Consider the following 21,529-nt stretch of genomic DNA (forward strand, 5'->3'; position numbering starts at 1 on the left):
TACATTGTAACCCCTTGAATACTACATGCCATCTAAAGCATGGGTACTCACAAACTTTCTCTCGTGGGCCAAATTTACAGTGTGGTTTGTGGCCGAGGGCCGCACCGGTGGGGGCAGGGTCAGTAGGGGAGATGGGTGGGCTAGAGCAAAAATAAAACTGTGACCATGAGGTTGAACACAGGCCCCTGCAGCGGACGCCTTCGTCTACTGAGCTACCAGGGCTGGCATACACACATCTTTCTCTCTCTCCCTCTTTTTATCTCTATCTCTCTCGCTCTCTGTCTCCCTCCCTCTCTCTAGCTCTCCCTCCCTCTCTCTGTCTGTCTCCCTCCCTCTCTCTCTCTCTCTCTCTGTCTCCCTCTCTCTATCTCTCTCTCTCTCTCTCTCTCTCCCTCTCTCTCCCCTCCCTTCCCTCTCCCGCCCTCTCTCTGTCTCCCTCTGTCTCCCTCTGTCTCACTCACTCTGTCTGTCTCCTTCCCTCTCACTCCCTCTGTCTCCCTCCCTCTCTCTGTCTCTCTCCCTCTCTCTCCCTCTGCCTCCCTCCCTCTCTCTCCCTCTGTCTGTCTCCGTCTGTCTCCGTCTGTCTCCCTCTGTCTCTCTCTCCGTCTGTCTCTCTCTCCGTCTGTCTCCCTCTGTCGCCCACCTCCCTCTGTCTGTCTCCCTCTGTCTCCCTCCCTCCCTCTGTCTCCCTCTGTTTGTCTCCCTCTGAATCCCTCTGTCTGTCTCCCTCTGTCTCCCTCCCTCTGTCTCCCTCTGTCTCTCTCCCTCTGTCTCCCTCTCTCTGTCTCCCTCTCTCTGTCTCCCTCCCTCTGTCTCCCTGCCTCTCTCTCCCTCCCTCTGTCTCCCTCCCTCTGTCTGTCTCCCTCTGTCTGTCGCCCTGTCTCCCTCTCTCTGTCTCCCTCTGACTCTGCACCTCTGTCTCCCTCCCTCTGTCTCCCTCTCTCTCTCTGTCTCCCTCTGTCTGTCTCCCTCTGTCTGTCTCCCTCTGTCTCCCTCTGTCTCCCTCTCTCTGTCTACCTCTCTCTGTCTCCCTCTCTCTGTCACCCTCTCTCTCCCTCCCTCTGTCTTCCTCCCTCTCTCTCCCTCTGTCTGTCTCTGTCTGTCTCCCTCTGTCTACTCCCTCTGTCTCGCTCCCTCTGTCTTGCTTCCTCTGTCTCCCTCCCTCTCTCTCTCCCTCTCCATCCCTCTCTCTCTCTCTGTCTGTCTCCCTCTGTCTGTCTCCCTCTGTCTGTCGCCCTCTGTCTCCCTCTCTCTGCCTCCCTCTGTCTGCCTCCCTCTGTCTGCCTCCCTCTGTCTGCCTCCCTCTGTCTGCCTCCCTCTGTCTGCCTCCCGCTCTCTCCCTCCTCTCTCTCCCCCTCTGTCTGTCTCCCCTGTCTGTCTCCCTCTGTTTCCCTCCCTCTGTCTCCCTCCCTCTGTCTCCCTCAGTCTCTGTCTCCCTCCGTCTCCCGCTCCGTCTCCCTCTCTGTCACTCTGCCTCTTTGTCTCTGTCTGTCTCAGTCTCTGCCTCTATCTGTCTGTCCCTGTCTCTGCCTCTATCTGTCTGTCTGTCCCTATCTCTGTCTCTGTCTGTCTCTGTCTCTGTCTCTATCTCGGTCTGTCTCTGTCTCCCCCTCTCTCTCTCTCTATGTCTCCCTCCCTCTCTCTCTCTCTCCCTCTCTCTCTCTCTCTCTCTCTGTCTCCCTCTGTCTCCCTCCCTCTGTCTCCCTTTCTCTCCCTGTCTCCCACTGTCTGTCTCCCTCTGTATCCCTCTGTCTGTCTCCCTCTGTCTCCCTCCCTCTGTCTCCCTCTGTCTCTCTCCCACTCTCTGTCTCCCTCTCTCTGTCTCCCTCTGTCTCCCTCCCTCTGTCTCCCTGCCTCTCTCTCCCTCTGTCTGTCTCCGTCTGTCTCCGTCTGTCTCCCTCTGTCTACCTCCCTCTGTCTCGCTCCCTCTGTCTCGCTCCCTCTGTCTCCCTCCCTCTCTCTTTCTCCCTCCATCTCCCTCCCTCTCTCTCCCTCTGTCTGTCTCCCTCTGTCTGTCTCCCTCTGTCTGTCTCCCTCTGTCTGTCGCCCTCTGTCTCCCTCTCTCTGTCTCCCTCTGTCTGCCTCCCTCTGTCTCCCTTCCTTTGTCTCCCTCCCGCTCCCTCCCTCCCGCTCTCTCCATCTGTCTTTCTCCCTCTGTCTCCCTCCCTCTGTCTTCCTCCCTCTGTCTCCCTCTCTCTCTGTCTCCCTCTCTCTCTGTCTCCCTCTCTGTCTGTCTCCCTCTGTCTGTTTCCCTCTGTCTCCCTACGTCTCCCTCTCTGTCTCCCTCTCTGTCTCTCTGCCTCTTTGTCTCTGTCTGTCTCAGTCTCTGCCTCTATCTTTCTGTCCTTGTCTCTGCCTCTGTCTGTCCCTGTCTCTGCCTCTATCTGTCTGTCTGTCCCTGTCTCTGTCTGTCCCTGTCTCTGTCTATCCCTGTCTCTCTCTCTGTCTCTCTGTCTGTCTCTGCCTCTATCTGTCTGCCCCTGTTCTTGTCTCTGCCTCTATCTATCTTGGTCTGTCTCTGTCTCCCTCCTTCTCTCTCTCTCTCTCTCTCTGTCTCCCTCCCTCTCTCTCTGTCTCCCTCCCTCTCTCCCTCCTCTCTCTCTGTCTCCCTCTGTCTCCCTCTGTCTCACTCACTCTGTCTGTCTCCCTCTCTCTCTGTCTCCCTCCCTCCCCTCCCTCTGTCTCCCTCTGTCTGTTTCCCACTGTCTGTCTCCCTCCATCTCCCTCTGTCTCCCTCCATCTGTCTCCCTCCCTCTGTCGCCCTCTGACTGTCTCCCTCTGTCTGTCTCCCTCCCTCTGTCTCCCTCCCTCTGTCTCCCCCTCTCTCTGTCTCCCTCTCTGTCTGTCTCCCTCTGTCTGTCTCCCTCTCTCTCTGTCTGCCTCTCCGTCTGCCTCTCCGTCTCCCTCTCCGTCTCCCTCTCTGTATCTCTGCCTCTTTATCTCTGTCTGTCTCAGTCTCTGCCTCTATCTGTCTGTCTGTCCCTGTCTCTGTCTGTCCCTGTCTCTGTCTGTCCCTGTCTCCCTCTCTGTCTCTGCTTCTGTCTGCCCCTGTCCCTGTCTCTGCCTCTATCTGTCTCTATTTCGGTCTGTCTCTGTCTCCCTCCCTCCCTCTCTCTCTCCCTCCCTCTCCCTCCCTCTCTCTCCCTCCCTCTCTCTCCCTCCCTCTCTCTCCCTCCCTCTGTCTCCCTCTATCTGTCTCCCTCTATCTGTCTCCCTCCCTCTGTCACCCTCCTCCCTCTGACTGTCTCCCACTGTCTGTCTCCCTCCCTTTGTCTCCCTCTATCTGTCTCCCTCTATCTGTCTCCCTTCCTCTGTCGCCCTCCTCCCTCTGTCTGTCTCCCTCTGTCTCCCTCTGTCTGTCGCCCTCTGTCTCCCTCTCTCTGTCTCCCTCTCTCTGTCTCCCTCTGTCTCCCTTCCTCTGTCTCCCTCCCTCTCGCTCTGTCTCCCTCTGTCTCCCTCCCTCTGTCTCCCTCTCTGTCTGTCTCCCTCTGTCTGTCTCCCTCTGTCTGTCTCCCTCCCTCTGTCTCCCTCCGTCTATCTCCCTCTCTCTGTCTCCCTCTCTCTGTCTCCCTCTCTCTGTCCCTCTCTTCCTTCCTCTGTCTCTCCCTGACTCCCTCCCTCTGTCTCCCTCCCTCTGTCTCCCTCTCTCTCTGTCTCCCTCTCTCTGTCTCCTCTCCCTCTGTCTCCCTCTCTCTCTCTGTCTCGCTCCCTCTCCCTCCATCTGTCTCCCTCTGTCTGCCTCTGTTTCCCTCCCTCCGACTGTCTCCCTCTATCTGTCTCCCTCTGTCTGTCACCCTCTGTCTCCCTCTCTGTCTCCCTCTGTCTCCGTCCCTCTGTCTCCCTCCTTCTCTGTCTCCCTCTGTCTCTTTCCCTCTGTCTCCCTCTCTCTCTGTCTCCCTCTGTCTGTCTCCCTCCCTCTGTCTCCCTCTGACTGTCTCCCTCCCTCTGTCTCCCTCTGTCTGTCACCCTCTGTCATCTCACTCTGCGCGTGTGGCAGCCCAGGCTGAGACATCTTCCTGGGCACACACACAGCCACACCAGAGTACTTCACAGGTCTTTAAAAGACCATTTACTTGTTAATGAGGCTTTGTTGTATTTCACCTCTAAGCGCCCCTGCATCTCCACTCTGCTGGAATCGCCCGGCCCCCATAGAGCAGAGTGTCTCGGAGTCCGCGCTGCTGCGGCGGTGTTTGCGGACACTCTTTAAATGATTTTTTGTAAAACACAGGTACAATATCTGCAAGGTCCGTGGGCCGCCAAGGAAGGCTTGCAGGGCCACTGGCGGCCCGCGGGCAGTACTATGAGTACCCGTGATCTAAAGAAACTCAAGTAAACTAAAATGGATCATGGAAAAAATGCTGATACTAAAAAAGTTTTAAAACAAACACAAGGACTCTTTTACAAATCTTTGCTAGTGCAACAATACAATGAAAAATTATGTAAAAGGTTTACATTATAAAAAAGTGAATGTGATAAACATGCTTATCCGAAAGTAGGGCTAGCAAACATTAATCAAAATGCTGATGCAACTCCAAAGCTAAAAACAAGCCGATCAGACCAAACACAATATTGTCATCTGGATGCAACTTTACAGGATTACCATAATATACATTGTAACACTTTGAATATTGCATGCCATATTAAGAAAGTAGCGTAAAACAAAATGGAGAATGGAAATAAATGCTGATATAAAGAAAGCTAAAAAACAAATACATGCGGTCACACATACGCCTTTACAATGCGGGAGGGGGAAGTGCACGGAACTGGAGCCCTCGGAACGCATCTGATGAGCAGGAAACAAAGAAATGTAAATGCTGTGTGTGTTACCTTGAAAGTTCAGGCACTAAAGCTTGAAAGGGCAGAAAAGCGCTACTCCATTAGCAAATGTAGCACCTGGAGCACTCCCAACTGCAAACAAGCAACAATGAGCATGGGAACTGGAGCGCTTCCAAGTGCACAAATCAAAAGATAATGCCTATAAAAAACAACATACGAGTCTGGGACGGAGGAGGAGGAAGCTGGGAGGGCTGGTGTGGAAAAAACACTGATCCCGGGTCGGGAGAAAACTTACCGCAGTTTGGCTGCTGCATCCTCAGGGACTGCACTCTGAGTGCAGCAGTTTCTCTAAGGAGTGCAGGACCCATCCACGATCGTTATTGCACAGGCACTAAAGTGAAAACTAGTAAGGACAGGAGAGCAAAGCTCTGTTAGCAAAAGTAGGACCTGGAGCATACCTAGCTTCAAACAAGCAACAAGCGTGGGAACTGGAGCGCTTTAGAGTGCAAAATGAAAATGCCTATAAAAACAACAAAGTGCAATATATATTGATGGGTTCAAAAAATAGCATCTAAAAGACACATTAAAAAATAAATCATTATGGTCAGGGATGTGCATTGCTGGTGTGTCTCCAACATGAGCTCCTAAAAAGTCAATAAAAAAAGAGTGCAGAAAAACTGTGAAAAAACAAACTGAGTAAGATTACATGTAAGGGGCAGTCCTCATGGGAGGTAACAACAGTACAAACGGAGGGTCTAATAAACACATTAACCAAACAAAAACAAGCATTTCGGAAGAACAGTCAAAGGAGCCAATTAAAAAGATGGGTATAGCTTCAAGCCGATATTCTGTATACAGCATGTCTCAAAGAGACAGCTCATACGCTGCCTAGGCGAAACCTAAAATAGCCTGTCTATCAACAGCAAAACATGGAGGGTGGCTTAAATTATAGTGTGTGGGTTTTGCATTGAATCATACAACTTGTGAATTTTAGAACTTTTTTAAACGGCAATATGAAAAGAGATGCAGGGAAGAATTTTGTAGATATTATTTACTTATATATGGCTATTTTGGCTGTGGAAGTGGTTTAGGATTCAAAAGTCATTCGAGTTGAAATGATCACAGAGGTTTCTGACTCAAGGTGTAGGCAAGAGAGTGGCAAGGGGAAACACAATTGAAATTGTCATTTTCATGTTTTTTGATTTTGCAAGAAAGAAGATAATTTCTGTCTTGGAGGAGATTAGCATAACGTGCCAGCTAGTCATCCTGTTACAAATATTTGTGAGGCAGTTGGAGACTACGGATTATAGTTCATAGGTGAATGTTGGGAGGGAAAATAAAATGTTGGTGTCATCGGAATACAAAATATAATCGAGCCTGGATGACGAGATGTACAATTCTATAGGTTTGTCGTTTAAATAGAGAAAAGTAAAGCCAGGGCAGAACTTTGTGGAACACCAACTGCTAGTGGAACAGGGCAAAGAGTGGTGAACAACAGGCGATAGTAAAGGATTTGTCAGAGATAGGAGGAAATCCAGTTGAGTACTTGGTTAGTTATGACTAAAGTGGTGAGTGTAGCAAGGACAGTAGCATTGTTGACTGTATCAAATGTGGATGAAAGGTAAAGGAGTATTAGTAAGGATGACAGTACAGTTTTCTTCATCATATGGAGAGTTGGAAAAGCTGCACTTGCAGAAAGTGCAGTTTTAGTGAAAGTTTTAATGCCAGATTGAAAGGTATTCGTTTGGGTCTTGGAAGTAAAAAATTCAGTCAGGCAGTTCTAAACCAGTCAATCCCAAAATTATTTTAGAAGAGGAGATTTGACAAAAGATGACAGTTTTCAGGGTTGGAGGGACCAGCGGTAAGTTTCATGAGGGTTTTGGTAGATACACTAAGACTGGAATGGGGGATATCGTAGGACCCTATATGGTTCTCCCACACAGCACTGGGCTGGAAAAGGAGTGCTGCAAAAAACATATTCAAATACGCACAGCACAGCACGATGCAGCACAAAACACGATACTGTACAGACAGCACATGCTAAAACAACCCTCCTTCCACAGTAAAATGGAATGATTAAAATCACTTGCTTCACATCCCATTCCTCACGACAAACTAACAAAGCAAAACGAAACCAAGAAACAAGAATGGGTACTATGCTAATACAACTCACTCATGATTGGTGCAAGCTAGCCAAAAGGGTCATCTATGAAGGTCAGGGCTGCCCCCAGAAATGGATTCAAATTTGGGGGCAATGGAAAAACTATAGAGGTAATATATGTGGAGCTCCAGACACCATCGCTTTCGGTGAGCAGATGGCTTCGGCGGAACCATCAAACAATGCTGAAAATAGCACTGAGGAGGAGGTGAGGAGGGTGCAAATTTTAATGCGTCCGTGTACATGATATCTAGGTATTTACCAGTGCTCTATTTTGTATTTTTCCCTGTTCTGAAAAGGGCAATAAAAAGATTTGGGGAAAAACAGACAGTGACTAGAACATCAAAAAATGAACCAATGATGCATGAAAGACATTGGGTAATCATTGCATTCAAGGGGTAGGAGCAGTGATGAAGTAAGATTCCAGACTAGAGGATGAAAGATGTAGTATAGGTGTATAGATAATCATGACAGGCGGCTGAGGAAAAGGAGGCCTACTTAACTCCCCTGTGTGGTGCGTGAGCGAATTTGACAAATTCTGGATTTAAAGCAGCTGGTGTGGCTTTCCGATGAATTTAAGTGCCAGTAATAGTTCTAAAGTGTATTGCAGGCATAATGAATAGCATTCCATAAGCTAAAAGAGATTTTAGTAAGGACAATAGATTGGGATTTGAAATCAAATGTTAGTGAGATAATTAAACGAGGTGGGTGTATGAGCCGAGAAGATGGCTTGTACAATCTCATCTATAATGAAAAGTGGATAATTGAATGATGATGACATAAATATGTATGAATTAGGGAAGTTGGGTTAGAAGACACTCTAAAGACGTGCAAAACCACAATTGGAAGAAAAATCATACATGGAAGCATAACACAGTAAGAGGCATAGCTGGAAAATCATCTATAGGTAAACATTTGCAGTTGAGATCCCTATCCAAAAAATATTTTTATCACAGCCTGGTGTCTGTTCAAGATAGTGTGTGGTGCAGAAAAGGGAGAGTTCTTAAGAAGGCTCAGATGGGCCAATCCACATGCTTGTGTACCATCATAGCAGTATGGGAGCATAGGTTCCCCACAGTGGCATCTGGATCACAGTGTGGAAGCACTTGAGGCAATTTGCAATGATCAGGGACTCTGCTTCCCTCCTTCAATGACTTGGTGTCCCTTCTAAGCAACAGATGACATGGTCTCCTTCTCTCAGCTCCTCAGCTCCCAAACACCTCCATCGCCTGGTCTCAGGGTTGCTGCTTGCAGGTAATCAGTGTGGACCCACACCTATGTGCGATCTTTGTAGACATTGTGTGTTGTTGCACTGGTCCTCTGCCACAGAACAGATACTCCTGCAATATTTATGCCTGTATCAAGTTGTATTTGGGTGGCATAGTTTACCTTGAGAAAGCAGTAATACCAATGAAGCCTAGTTAACTGTCATGTTTGTTATAATCAATAACGTGGTCTTATCCGCAATTATCTCCTACTATAATATATGTATTTTAAGAATGACCAGGGTTTTTTATACTATTTGTTTTCAATTTTGTTTAGTTTTTATATTTTTATGGCTTTTGCTGAAGACAATAAAGGTTGTTGTTGTTAGTGTAAAGTGCATTTGTTGGTATACTAGGGTATGTTTTTAATGTTGATAGCTTAGGTCAGCATACAGGGACCTGGCCCAATGTTTTGTAGGCTTCAAGATGCAAGTTGTCGTTCGGACTTCAGTGTTCAAACTGTTCAAACTAATAACCCAAAATAACAACTTGAGCATGAGTCATGCACACCAGCAGTCACTATTCCTCCACCACCTGCCACCCGGTGGCAACAGGAAAAGGAAGCCAGAACATGCTTAATGAAGATTTCAGCAAGTCAACCCAGTCACTTATTAGTGTGTTCTAATAGCATTAGTGACCAGAAGAGCGGGCATCATTTTGTAAATAATCGCCTTCCTCCCTCATCAGGAGCCCTCGATTTCGGTTTGGGAACCCACACTAGAAGAAGATTGACAATGCCAGCGGTCATTGCAAACTCTGTCCATTTATATCAAGAGTGACCTGGTGTGCATGATCCAGGCCACGTTTTTTGAATAGCTAAACAACAATAATTTGACAATGACTATTACAGGACTCTTAGTGGAACTTGCAGTGGGTGGTTATCCTGTAAACCTGGCCTAGAACTAGCCATCCTTAATGTATGTTGCATCCTCCTTATTTAGCTCTTCTTAAAACAAAGCACCAAGTATGGGAACCAACTCTATAGGATATACGTCTTCACTGTGTATCTTTACTACAGCTAAGCTCCCCCGCGTTATTATATTTTTAGGCTGTGTATAATTATGGATGAGATGCTTAATAACACAATTTCATGCAGCATAGTTAGAAATTAAAAATGACGAATTCTGTAGCGAGTGCACATTTGTCTCAATTTGTTTTTATCACTTTCCTTCCATGCGCATGACTGACACATTCTGCAGCCCGTGCTTGCGCTTTCTTGTCATTGGCTGTAATGGGAATCTAGGAGGCATACCTCAACCTCAGTCGATTCCAGTTGCTGACAATGATTTATATAAACATATAATGGGTTAATGCACACCAGGGGTCTCTTTGCATGTCCTTTAAAACAAAACACAGCTGTCTGAGTTCCCAGGTTTCATCATTTAAAAAAAGACACCATATGATCAACCTGAGTTTTTGAGAAACGTGGACAGAGCTCCACTATGAAAGTTAAGAGTGTGGGCACATAATAAAACCCAACATTTCCATAATGAATTATTCATTTGTTTCACATTGCACTCTAATTCAGACAGATAAGACACCTCACTGTACTCCCCTTAGACATTAATGCCTCAGAAGCCCGCTCCCAGGAGTCCATTATTGGGGAAACACACACTGGCAACGTGTGGGGTTTTAGGGTGGCGCTCTCATGATTAAGCTGTTGTTCCAAATAGATTAACTCCTAAGCCTAACACAGAGCCAATCCTACTTTTTTTTTTAAGTTTAATAAGCTTTATTGAGAGCAATTATATCATACAATATTGGGCAAAAATCTGAACAATATTCAAGAACAATTAGATCAAACGAAATAAAATATGCCATGAAACTTAGTAGAAAGCCGTTTACAAAATGTTTAGGATTTATAAGGAAAACAGAAATAGGGTGAGGGAGGGAAAATGAAGGGAGAAATAAAATATATTCTACAACTGAGGATCAAATAACTATAAATATAAATCAGAGCAAATGGAATATAGGTTGATATGTGGAAATTGGATTACAATAATAAAACATTTTAGAAAAAGAAAAGAGAAAAAAGGCAAAGACGTAGAGCAGAAAAATCATGGAGGCTTGAATTTTTCAGAATTACGGGATATCTGAACATTGGAGATTTTATTTAAGTAAACAGTTAGTGGTAACCAAAATATATCTCTATTTCTCTGTGGATTAAGACAGGATGCGAAGGCAGTATCCAATAAATTGTTCCACCAGGATTTGACTGAGAGTTTTTTTGAGCATTTCCAATTAAGTGTAATCTGCTGAAAGGCTAAAGCTAACATAAGGTCGAAGAGTCCCCGCTCATGAGACAGTGACCCAAGAGACTCTGATAAACTACCTATTAAGAGAATCCTACTTTTTTTATGTCACTGTTTACTTCACGACATCTTGCCCAGTTGGGGACCATCATGTCCTTCAAGACAGATGCATCCAAGTGTGCAATGACACCCTCATATGCCAAGAACTTCGAGTCTAGGGAGTAAGAGGGCACTCACACAGAAAATACATGTATATTATACTCGATACCTGTTGCCTGTGTGCCATCTCAGGGTAAATGTGATTATTACACCGTGTCGGCTCCTGTTTCCATAGGTGAGGTAAAAGAAGGGTTATGAGGTTGTTGAGTAAGGTATGTGTGGGGTTTCAGTAGAGAGGCATATATGTGTTTTGTGGAACCATTAGCATTTGTGGTACATAGCGTAGCTAATTCTTTATGCTATTAGTAGTTTGAGTTGTCAGGGAATGTGTAATTTGTTTGCACCCTGCACATTTTAGATATGTTCCTTATATTTACTTCATGAGTTTTAGGTTTTTGTGCTATTAGAAACCTGGTTAGCCCTCTTAGGGACCTGCAGTTTGGGTTTTATGTCTGTTGCTTTCTGAGTATGATTACCGACACCTTTTGTTAAGTCTTTCAGGTTATTTGACATTACCTGTCCACGTGACTTCCAATGACTCACGCAAAGGCTTGTTTAAATACAGTTCTTTAGCATTTTTATATGGGAAAAAATCATAACAATCAAAATAGCCCAGCAGCTTCTGGTGGAGTTGTGGGTTCAAATGAAAGTCCTATGCACACTGCATGAAGTATTTTGGAAGAAGGGCGATGAATATTTGCAGAAGCTTCCCTTTCGATCCCCTACTGTAAATCAACCAAAAACCTTCACTCTGACATGCAGACCATTCACCAGCAAAAATTCAAATGACAAAAACACAGAAGTGGGTCCCAAGGCTCACTAAGGCCTGGGTTGTTTATCATTCTCAGTTTGTCCACAACAGTTCAGTCTGGTTGCCTACAGCATTAGGAGTGCAGCAAAAACCATATTCAAATACAAACAGCACGATGCAGCTCACAACACGATACTGTACAGACTGCAGATGATAAAACACCCCGACTTCCACAGAAAAATTGAATGATTAAAATCATTTACTTCTCCTCAAATTCCCCAAGACAAACTAACAAAGTAAAAGGAAACCAAGAAACAAAATTTGCTAATATGCTAACATAATTCACCTATGCAGTAGACATGTCAAATATGCCATCCTGATCACTTATCACCTCCTTCTTTACGGACTAAACGGATATTGCGTTAAGCCTCATAACAAGGAAGATCACAATGAACGGAAGTTAAAACAAAGATTGGCACCTCAGATACTCAACAATAATACAAGAGCCCCTTCTAATCCACAGAGTTCAAGCGTATCCGTAGACACACCAAAAACTCAATCCAGATCCAACTCACCAGAGAATGACCACAGTTGAGTTGAGTTGACTATCCAAACACCATACTGCACACTATTTTCAAGAAAACCATCATGGGAGTACTGCATTGGTGGATTACATGAATTCACTTAGCCACCATGCCTGGCATTTTACACACACAGCTGTAGCAAGCAATTACTATAAACGTGCACAGGGTCCTTCAACATGGTAAGTAAATTGGCGCTCTCTTATACTTTACACACCCATACCAGCCCAGCAGGGTCAGCACACTGGCAAACAGTGGCAATAATTCAGAGCTGCAGTGACTTTCTGCTCCAAACTCAGACAGCACCCACCAGCCCACAGCCCACCTCAGGGAAAGGATAGAATTCAGCCGGCGGACAAGCTCTACAACAAATCCTCCCACTGAGCTAACTTAATACATTTTCATCTTTCTGATCTGCAAGTGTATTATTTGAATAAATCATTATGAGATAGCATGTTTAGCTCTCTGTGATTATCCAAGTTCAAGTTTTAAAAAAAAGGGAGAGGGAGCACCCCAGGTTTATGAGGCAGCGCCGAGGATGTAATAATCATAATAGCTCATTTCCTGACCATTAATTCAGCCATCGTGCAGCAATCGCTCAAATGAAGCCGTGTGTTTTTTGGAGTCTGTTTCCCTATTGTCACCAGCTCCTCGGACCCCTGACTCACCAGCCCGGGCCTTGCTTCAATTAGAGCCGGCGGTAACCCTCGGAGGGTATCAGCTTGCCAGCGGTAATATATCATGCGGCCTTCCCGCTCCCTGGCATCAATACTTTTCTGTCTATAAACAGAACATCTTTGATACGAAGACAGCTGCAATTGGCTGAGGAAACAGCAGCTTGCCTAGCGCGAACAAATTGTGAGGTTCCTGTGAGCGCGCGGCCTCCCTCCGCAGGCTGACATGGTTTCACTCAGTCCAGGCCGCTTCCTGTTTTCATTTGGCGCCTAGCGGAAGGCAGAATGTAAGGTGCCTTATGCCTTCTGACACCGAGGCCCCTTGTTTCAATGTGCCTGACCCTAGAATTTGTGCAAACTCTACGCCCACGCATCCAGCACAATGATGGGGAGGAGAACAATGGGTCAGTGTGTAATGTCTGATATTCAGTCTCATGGCTGTTTTAGCCTAGACTATATTGCAGATAGGCATTGAAGTAAGGCTGCTAGGCCAGAATTTTGCATTCCTGTGGTTCTAGTAAGAATGAGCATTTAATGAAAACGACAACGAAGAATTTACACAACAGAATGGGGTTTGGGGGGCAGCTGACCACAGGGAGCAGGGCCGTCTTAACAGCATTATAGGCCCCAGGGCAAAGCAGTGCATTGGGCCCTGCATACAAAACCACTCACAGGAACAGAAATGTTTAACGGAAAATGAACGTTAAATTCTGATCTGCATGAGGTCCCTATGCTCGTGGCAACTGCCGAGCGCGTCCATGCGTTACGACGGCACCGACAAGGAGGTCTGTCTCCTGGGAACATTTGAGGAATTGAGCAGTTCATGCAACTGCTCCGATTTTGGGCTGTTTTTGAGTTACTTTGTATCCTTGACAGGGGCGGGTCCTCCGCTATGGCACTCCCTTCACTGCACATGACGGTTTGGCCACGGCCGTCTGAGGCGAGCCAAACCATCATGCGCTTTGAAAGTTCTCTCCAACCCAGCAACACTGCTGGGTTGGAGAGAACAGGCACAGATTCACTGTCTGTCCTGGAGCACAAATCGAGGGCTCTCAGGCCAATCCTGAAGCTGCACTCATGCGAGAGCAGCTTCAGGATTGGCCGCAGGGCAGGCTGGGAGCCTGTGCCTAGGGAATAGGAGAGGAGCAGACGAACGTGATGCAATGGAGGCCAGCAGGTATGTTTTTACATTTTTGTTACATTTATCTCCCTCGTCCCTTGTCCCCCTTTCCACCCCGGCCACCCCACCTCTTTTCCGTGACACAAGGAATTCTATTACAGGACCGGAGGCTTCGTATTATGCTTCTCTTTCTATTTATTGCTACTCACAGCAGCCAATGAAAACTTTTCTTTATGCAAAACAAACTACATTTCCCATGATGCATACACCACATCACTTCCTGCAGGGCCCCATAAGAGCCAGTAACACCGGAACCAGTCCTCTTTCTTTGCTGCTCACGCAGACAGTTAAGTTGAGAGCTCCGATTTATTGGTTTGATTGTACTTATTGATTGTAATTATTGGGGATTTGTGATTGAATTTCACTGTGACAGCCGTTTTTGTGTGAGCGGTAGTGTAGGCGTGAACGCCACGATTTCATGCAACCCTCGGGGTTGGGCGGACTGAGCGACGCGCTTTGGCGCTCCGTGACCCCCGCAGAGTGCAGGGTGGTGTCGGGGGCATTTCTAACAGCGGGCGATCCGAGGCGCGAAAGCGTGTATCTTCTGGTGGGTGTAATTTACATCTAATATTGGCGCTAAGGCTTCCCTTGTATGCCGATGACGCCGGGAGCCTGTTGCTTTCGGTTTAGGTCGCGTTTCCACGTGCGTAGCCCAATTGGGCTATCTTGGTAAGATTTGGGCTACGCATGTCGAAACTGCCCATTTTGGTGTTTTGCTTTCGCTTTTTAGTCATTTAGGCTGCGTTTTCATCAGAGAGCACTGCTGACGCCTGGCTGGCTGCAAAAACGACCTGGGCCTGGAGGGAGCACACCTCCTTGGATCTGTATTCTTGCTCTTTGGCTCCACTACGCCTGAGGGCTGTAATAATTGATATACAGCTGTTGCTGAGGAGCTAGTAACCGGTGTTGTTGTGCTGTGGGTTGGCTCCCCCTTTGGATTATACCTCCTTGCTGTTGCCTTATGAGCAAATACGTCTATAAGTTTGGTTCCACCATGGAGAATTGGGTGCATTATGAGGAGGATGACACCTCCAGGAGGAGGTAGAGATACCTGCCATCGAGGATAATATTGTTGAGGCCCTGGACGCTTCCGTGCAGGAGTCAGTCAACAAGACCCTGGAGAAGGCAGTTCCGGGAACTGTGCAGCAGGCTTTGGCGACTGCATTGAAGCCTATTACTAGGCAACTGGAGAGATTCGCGAAGCAGCATGGCTTCACTACCCCAGCTGAAGAGCCGGCAGGGGAGCCCCGGACTAGGTCTTGGCCGCATTCTGATTCTTATGAGTCGCTACCGTGCCCGGCGAGGGAGAGAGAGAGGGTGCAGGATACTGACTCGGAGTCTACTTCCACCTCTTCTGACACCCCTGATGATTCCCCTCCCAAGAAGAAGTCTCGGAAAGTTAAACATGTGGAGACTTCTCAGCCGGCCCCCACGCCTTTTACATTCAACCCCTCGGATATCGTTCACCCCAGATCCTCAGACTGGTTGCCTGCCCCGGAGGTGGCAGCGTATTTGCATGAGAATTTGCGCAAGAGCTTTGATAAGGAGGTGCGCAACAGGCTGCGGTCTGAATGTCCCAGACCGGATCTCTCCGATAAGGTGGCGGAAACGCCGGAGATTGATCCAAGTTTGCTTACTTTTCTTATAAAGTTTGCCAAGGACCCCAAGAAGGGTATAGACCGCGCTTGGCGAGGGTGCCAGGATAAGCTTTTGGACGTGGTCGGGCCCCTAGCGAAAATATTGGAGATGGCTCTGGAGGCGCAGGAATCGGGTACCAGTATTGATTCCCATGTGTTGGCAGGCTGGACCCAACGGGCTATCTGCCTATTAGGGAATGCCAACTGCGCAATTTCCACGGAGCGCAGGAAGTCTATTCTGATGCGCATGGACTCTAACCTTACAGAGTTGGCTGCGGCGGAGCCTGGGCCGTTGGCGGACGGAAACCTCTTCGGCGACCGATTCGTAAAAGATGTTGCGAAATATGTGGGCACGTTCACTACCCTGGACAAGGCTCAGGCTGGGATCAAACGTGTTTTCCAAGCAGGGGTTTTCAACCGGGCCGGAAGAGGTCGGGACGCTCGTTTGGCCGTCAATACTCCCAAGGACGCGGCAGAGGAGAGTGGGACTCCACCCGCGGTGGCACCTTCTGACCCACCAGGCAGCGCTTCAACAAGCGGCGCTTTAACAAGGGATCCTATCGAGGAGGATTCCAAGCCACCGAGTCTTCAGGTGAGCGCTCCAGATTTATTTCTTCTTCCGTTGGGGGGGGCGAATTCAGCAGTTCTATCACAATTGGGTTCAAATATCACAAGACGCCTGGATTTTATAGACAGTTCAGGGGTTCCACCTAGAGTTTTTTCAGACACCCTGTCAGGTGCATCGTCCCAGACAGCTTTCTTTTTCCCAACTAGAGTGCGATTTAATAGATTCAGAAATAGAAGGGTTGCCGCGGGAACGCGCGATAGCTCCTTGCAACGAGGGCCCTCGCGGTTTCTGCAGCAATATTTTTCTGGTGCAGAAGAAAGGCGGTGGTTACAGGTTGGTACTCAATTTGAAGGATTTCAACCACTTTCTGACTTACAAGCACTTCAAGATGGAGGGCATCCATCTGCTGGCAGACCTACTGAAACAAGGGGACTGGTTGGTCCGTCTGGACCTGAAGGACGCTTATCTGTCCGTTCCCATATATCGTCCCCATCGCAGATTCCTTCAATTTCAATGGCGGAACCGGTGGTACGAATATTTGGTCCTTCCTTTCGGACTTTCCTCAGCACCGTGGTGCTTCACCAAGGTTCTGAAACCGGTCGTTGCCTACCACAGGGAGCAGGGGGTTCGCATGATTGTCTACCTGGACGACATGCTCATCATGGCGCAATCTCAGGAGTTGGTAGCTCAACACTTGCGCATGACCATTCGTATTTTGCAGAACCTGGGGTTCGTGATCAACAAACTGAAATCGGTCCTGTCTCCCACACAGACGATAGATTTTCTGGGGTTCGTCATAAACTCTCAGACGGCCCAACTCAGCCTTCCAAATTCCAAGCTTCGGGATATCAAGAAGGAGCTTCGCTCGTTCCTGACCAAACAGATGGTCTCGCTCAGGGGGATTGCCCGGTTAGTGGGACTTCTTGCGTCGTCCATTCAGGCGATATTTCCGGGTCCCCTGCACTACAGGGCCCTTCAGCGACTCAAAATTCAACACTTGCAGAAGGGCCTTTCTTACACGGACGTGGTCCCTCTTTCCCAAGAAGTGAGGGAGGAGATGCAATGGTGGTTGGCCCACGTCGAGGCGTGGAACGGCAGAGCAATTTTTGTCTCTCTACCGGAGGTGGTCATAGAATCCGACGCCAGCCGTTGGGGTTGGGGAGCGCGCTGCGGAAATATTTCCACAGGGGGACGATGGTCCCTAGGGGAGTTAGATCTTCACATAAATTGTCTAGAGCTCCTCGCAGGATCGTTTGCGATTCGGACACTAGCTCCCAAACAGATCTCATGTTGCATCCTTCTTCGGATGGACAACATATCGGCGGTCCGGTACATCAACAAATTGGGGGGCACGAGGTCCTCAATGTTGGTGGAGATAGCGAAGGCCTTTTGGCACTATTGCCTGAGCCAGCAGATTTCAGTGATAGCAGAATACATTCCGGGTCAGTCCAATGTGGTGGCGGATTGGAACTCTCGCCACCTCAGGGACTACAGCGACTGGCAACTTCTCCCACGGGTGGTCCGGTGGTTGCAGGAGATTTGGGGGCTTTGCGAGATCGACCTGTTTGCCTCCAGGCTGAACCGTCAGATGACGAGATTTTTCAGCTGGAGACCGGACCCTCTGGCGCTGGCGACGGATGCCTTTGCGCAAGAGTGGACTCAGAAATTGAATTACGCGTTTCCACCATTCATCCTCATTCCTCGCGTGTTCACTCACGTGATGCGCCAGAAGGCAGAAGTGATATTAGTGACTCCCTTGTGGAAGTCGCAGCCCTGGTTCCCGTTGTTGCTGGAGGCGAGTTGCGACTTTCCCAGGAGGATCCCATGATCCTCGACGATGCTCCAGGGCCCTCAGGGGGAGAGACACCCGATGGTTCTATCGGGGCACCTGTCCCTGATGGCCTGGAGACTTTCAGGCAGCGTTGGCAAATGCCAGGATTTTCGGACCAAGCTTCGAGCTTTATCAATCAAGCGTGGGCCCCCTCTACCAGGAAGCGATATTCTTCAGCCTGGGGATGCTGGGTTCGTTGGTGCATGGGACAACATGTGGATCCCGTGGGGGCAGGATTACCCTATATTGTTAATTTTCTGTCGGAAAAGACGGCGGAGGGTCTGGCGTATCGCTCTGTTAATAACTTCCGTTCCGCCATCTCGGCAGGCCACTCTCAGATCGAGGGCAAACCTGTCGGAATGCATCCTTTAATATGTAAACTCCTAAAGGGTATCAGAGTAGCTAATCCACCCAAACCGAAGTACTCTTCATTGTGGGATGTCTCACTGGTTCTGTCACTCTTTAATAGCTGGCCCGACAACAATAGGTTGTCCAGGAAACAATTGTCAGCCAAGCTGGCCATGTTGCTTTGCCTAGCGGCTTGCAGACGTTCTTCGGATGTTAAAGCTCTTGATATTACAGGTAGAGTATTTACTCCGGAGGGAGTTTCGTTTTCTATTACATCTAGAACAAAGACAATGTCACGCAGTGTGGATTATCATGCTTTTCCCGATAATGCTAAACTTTGTGTGGTTCAATGCCTCAAGGCTTATGAAGAATGTACCAGGTCTACCAGGCCTGATGGGGTGGTACAATTATTGATTGCTCTGCAGAAACCGTACAAACCTGTGACGGCGGCTACCATAGCCAGATGGCTCAAAGATGTCATGCAAGAAGTAGGTGTAGATACTCAGGTCTTTGGTGCACATTCTGTCCGAGGCGCTATGGCCTCTAAGACTTTCATGTTGGGTTCTTCTGTGCACAATATTATGCATTCTGCAGACTGGTCGTCTGAATCAACGTTTAAACAGTTTTATTATAAACCGGTGGGTGATATATCCTCTGTTGTTTTTAATCAGCGTTAAACTAGCATAATACGAAGCCTCCGGTCCTGTAATAGAATAAAAAATTAGGACACGGAGGCGAGGATTATCCCACCCGGTTAAATTACAGTATTGTAATTTTTGCCCACCCGTTGTATACATACTCTGATTATACAGAAGTTACGGGTTGTTTTATCTCTCTTTTTTCAGGATCCGAAAAGAAGATGGACTAATCCTGTTGGCGGATTGACGTTCTTCCCAGCTGGTCTGGTTTTCTTCCACGTTGGAAGCTGCTGTTGAACTTTATTATACTTATTGGACACATTGTTCGGAGCAAAGAAAGAGGACTGGTTCCGGTGTTACTGGCTCTTATGGGGCCCTGCAGGAAGTGATGTGGTGTATGCATCATGGGAAATGTAGTTTGTTTTGCATAAAGAAAAGTTTTCATTGGCTGCTGTGAGTAGCAATAAATAGAAAGAGAAGCATAATCCTCGCCTCCGTGTCCTTCATAGAATTGAAAATCCTTGGCGCGAATGCTAGCTAATTTTTTATTCCTGATCCTAGGAATATATATAGGCGCCATTTTACGCTACCAATCACCATTTTGTAGTGGTAACACACTGGCTGGTAGCAGGTCTCAAATCGTTTTTTATTTTGCTGCCTGGTTCCGTTCTTGCTGAGTTCTTTATTGTGGTTGCGAGAATGTCTTCCGACAACAAACTATCCCAGGCACTGCGGATGTTGGAGGAAGTTGGGCGCCTTGATCTGGTGGCTAAGATCTGGACAGATGGAGGTTACCCGAATGTGGAGGGTGTGGCAGGGGTTGCGGCGGCGGTGTTTTCCTGCTCATCGCCATGCTGGACCCTTGCTGCTAAGGTGCCTGATGTGAGGGAAAGGAGCCGCTCTCTGCTTCAGAGAGTGGTCCGAGAGCACGCACAGCGGGTCGCGAGCAGAGCCTAAGCTCAAGTGGCCTGCTGCTTTTGCGCAGAGTCAGGATGTGTGCAGGCGGGAAGCCCCAGGGGAGTTAGTAGGTATCAGGCAGAGTCCCTGCTTGAGGTTCACTAGTGAGGGAGCTGCTTCTTCTGAGGAGGATGGGAAATGAAGAAGGTCAGCATTGTGGGGGGGTGAATTTGCTTACCACAACAGCACGGGGAAGTGAAAGGAGAGCCTGTGATGCAAATAGGTAAATAGCAGCTCGGTCATTGCCAAGAGTGATGGATGATGTTGTGGGAGACGCTAGGTCAGGTGCAGGCACATTTTGGGAGGGCAAGAGTGCAGCAGACAGAGCTTATTTTAGGGCAGCGTAAGAGAAGGCAGTGTGCATGCCAGGTCATTCAGGCAGCAGGGCAAGCTCAGTGCAGGGTAGACGGGAGGGAAAGGGGGTTTGGGGCCAGGGTGTCCAGGGGCGACAATATCTTTGGAAAGGGAGGGCTTATAATCCCGGGCCCCTGCCAGAGCCAGGAAATGCTTGGCGCAGAACGCGTTGGGGTTAGCATGCAGGCAACCATGTGGCAGGGTGGGGTGGAAGGGAGGCGGCGGTCCACCAGCACTCACGATGCCAATGCGGCCTCTGTCATGGTGGCCGGTTTGGAATGTAGTGACAGGGAGGGAGTTTGTACGGCGGCGGAATTAGACGAGTATTTTGCTTTTTAGGGACACAGTAGGTCCTTGGGGTGGGGGGAGATCCAAAACCCTGGAGGGTTTATGGGAAGAAAGCTCGGCATCTGGGTGTTGTGGGTGCACAGGGTGTGCGGGCACAAGCTCGGTTTGAGGGCAGGGAGCTGGACGCGAACGGTGATGGTTTAGACGTGAGTACACATTCAGTTAGGCAGGAGATAGTAACCAGCACACTGGGCCTCTCACCTTTTTTACAGGGTGATCGGTTTAGCATTGTGGCGGACTCGGGGGAGCTCTGTGCGGCTCCAATACCCCGAGAAGAAGAGAAGGCTTGGCCCAGTAAGGCCAGCTGAACATCCGCAAGGGACGGCAAGATCACTTCCCCAAGAAGACATAGAATGGTTTTGGCGGTGCACCTGGCCAATGGGCAGAGAACTGCTCCTGGCAAAAGTAAGCGTGGGACTTGGAAGGTTCGGACGAAGAGGCCCAGGGGACCCACGTGATAGAAGATGCCGATGAGGGGTGGTATGGAGTGAGCAGGTGGGGAAGACAGGGAACAGAGTAGAAGGCAAAGAAAAAACTGAGTTGAAGAATAAGAAGCTTCCCTACATTGGGGGTTTCGAAGTCGTTGTGAACCCACCTCATGCTGTCCAGAAAAGAGAAAATCTGGAATGGGAATACGTGAAGATGCTGAAGTTGTTTCATAGGGAGCTAAGGGCTAAGGAGGGCTCGAAAGAAGAGGAGTATGAGCTAGCAAAACATCCTAAGGTTCCACTGACAATTGAGAACTGGACGGCGGAGAGGGGTGAGAACAACTGGAAATAGACAGGCAGCTCAGACAGGCACCTGCTGGGATTTCAATAAAGGGTTCTGCACCAGTGAGTATTGTATTTTTTTTTGGCACAAATGCTCAAAATGTGCCGGCAAGCACCTCCCTATGCTATGGGATGGGAGAACAGTTCAGTATGTCCAAAAGGAAACCAACAACATAATCAAGTGTCTGAGTTCAAGGATGGATGGGGAGGGCAAGGACCTGGGGGGAAAAGCTTGTACGGCCATTAAGCTGGACCATTTGAATTTTTGGTTGTTGCGATATG

General features: G+C 48.2%; 2 pseudogenes; both read left to right on the plus strand.

Annotated features, from left to right (window-relative positions):
- Nucleotides 1-15,946, plus strand: part of LOC146861150 (uncharacterized) — a 19,823-nt pseudogene extending 3,877 nt beyond the window's left edge.
- A 3,571-nt stretch (nucleotides 15,947-19,517) lies between these two features.
- The window catches only part of LOC146861151 (protein spire homolog 1-like), an 89,769-nt pseudogene continuing 87,757 nt past the window's right edge, over nucleotides 19,518-21,529 (plus strand).

This window comes from Triturus cristatus, chromosome 3_1 (assembly GCF_964204655.1).
Source record: "Triturus cristatus chromosome 3_1, aTriCri1.1, whole genome shotgun sequence".
Lineage (NCBI taxonomy): Eukaryota > Metazoa > Chordata > Amphibia > Caudata > Salamandridae > Triturus > Triturus cristatus.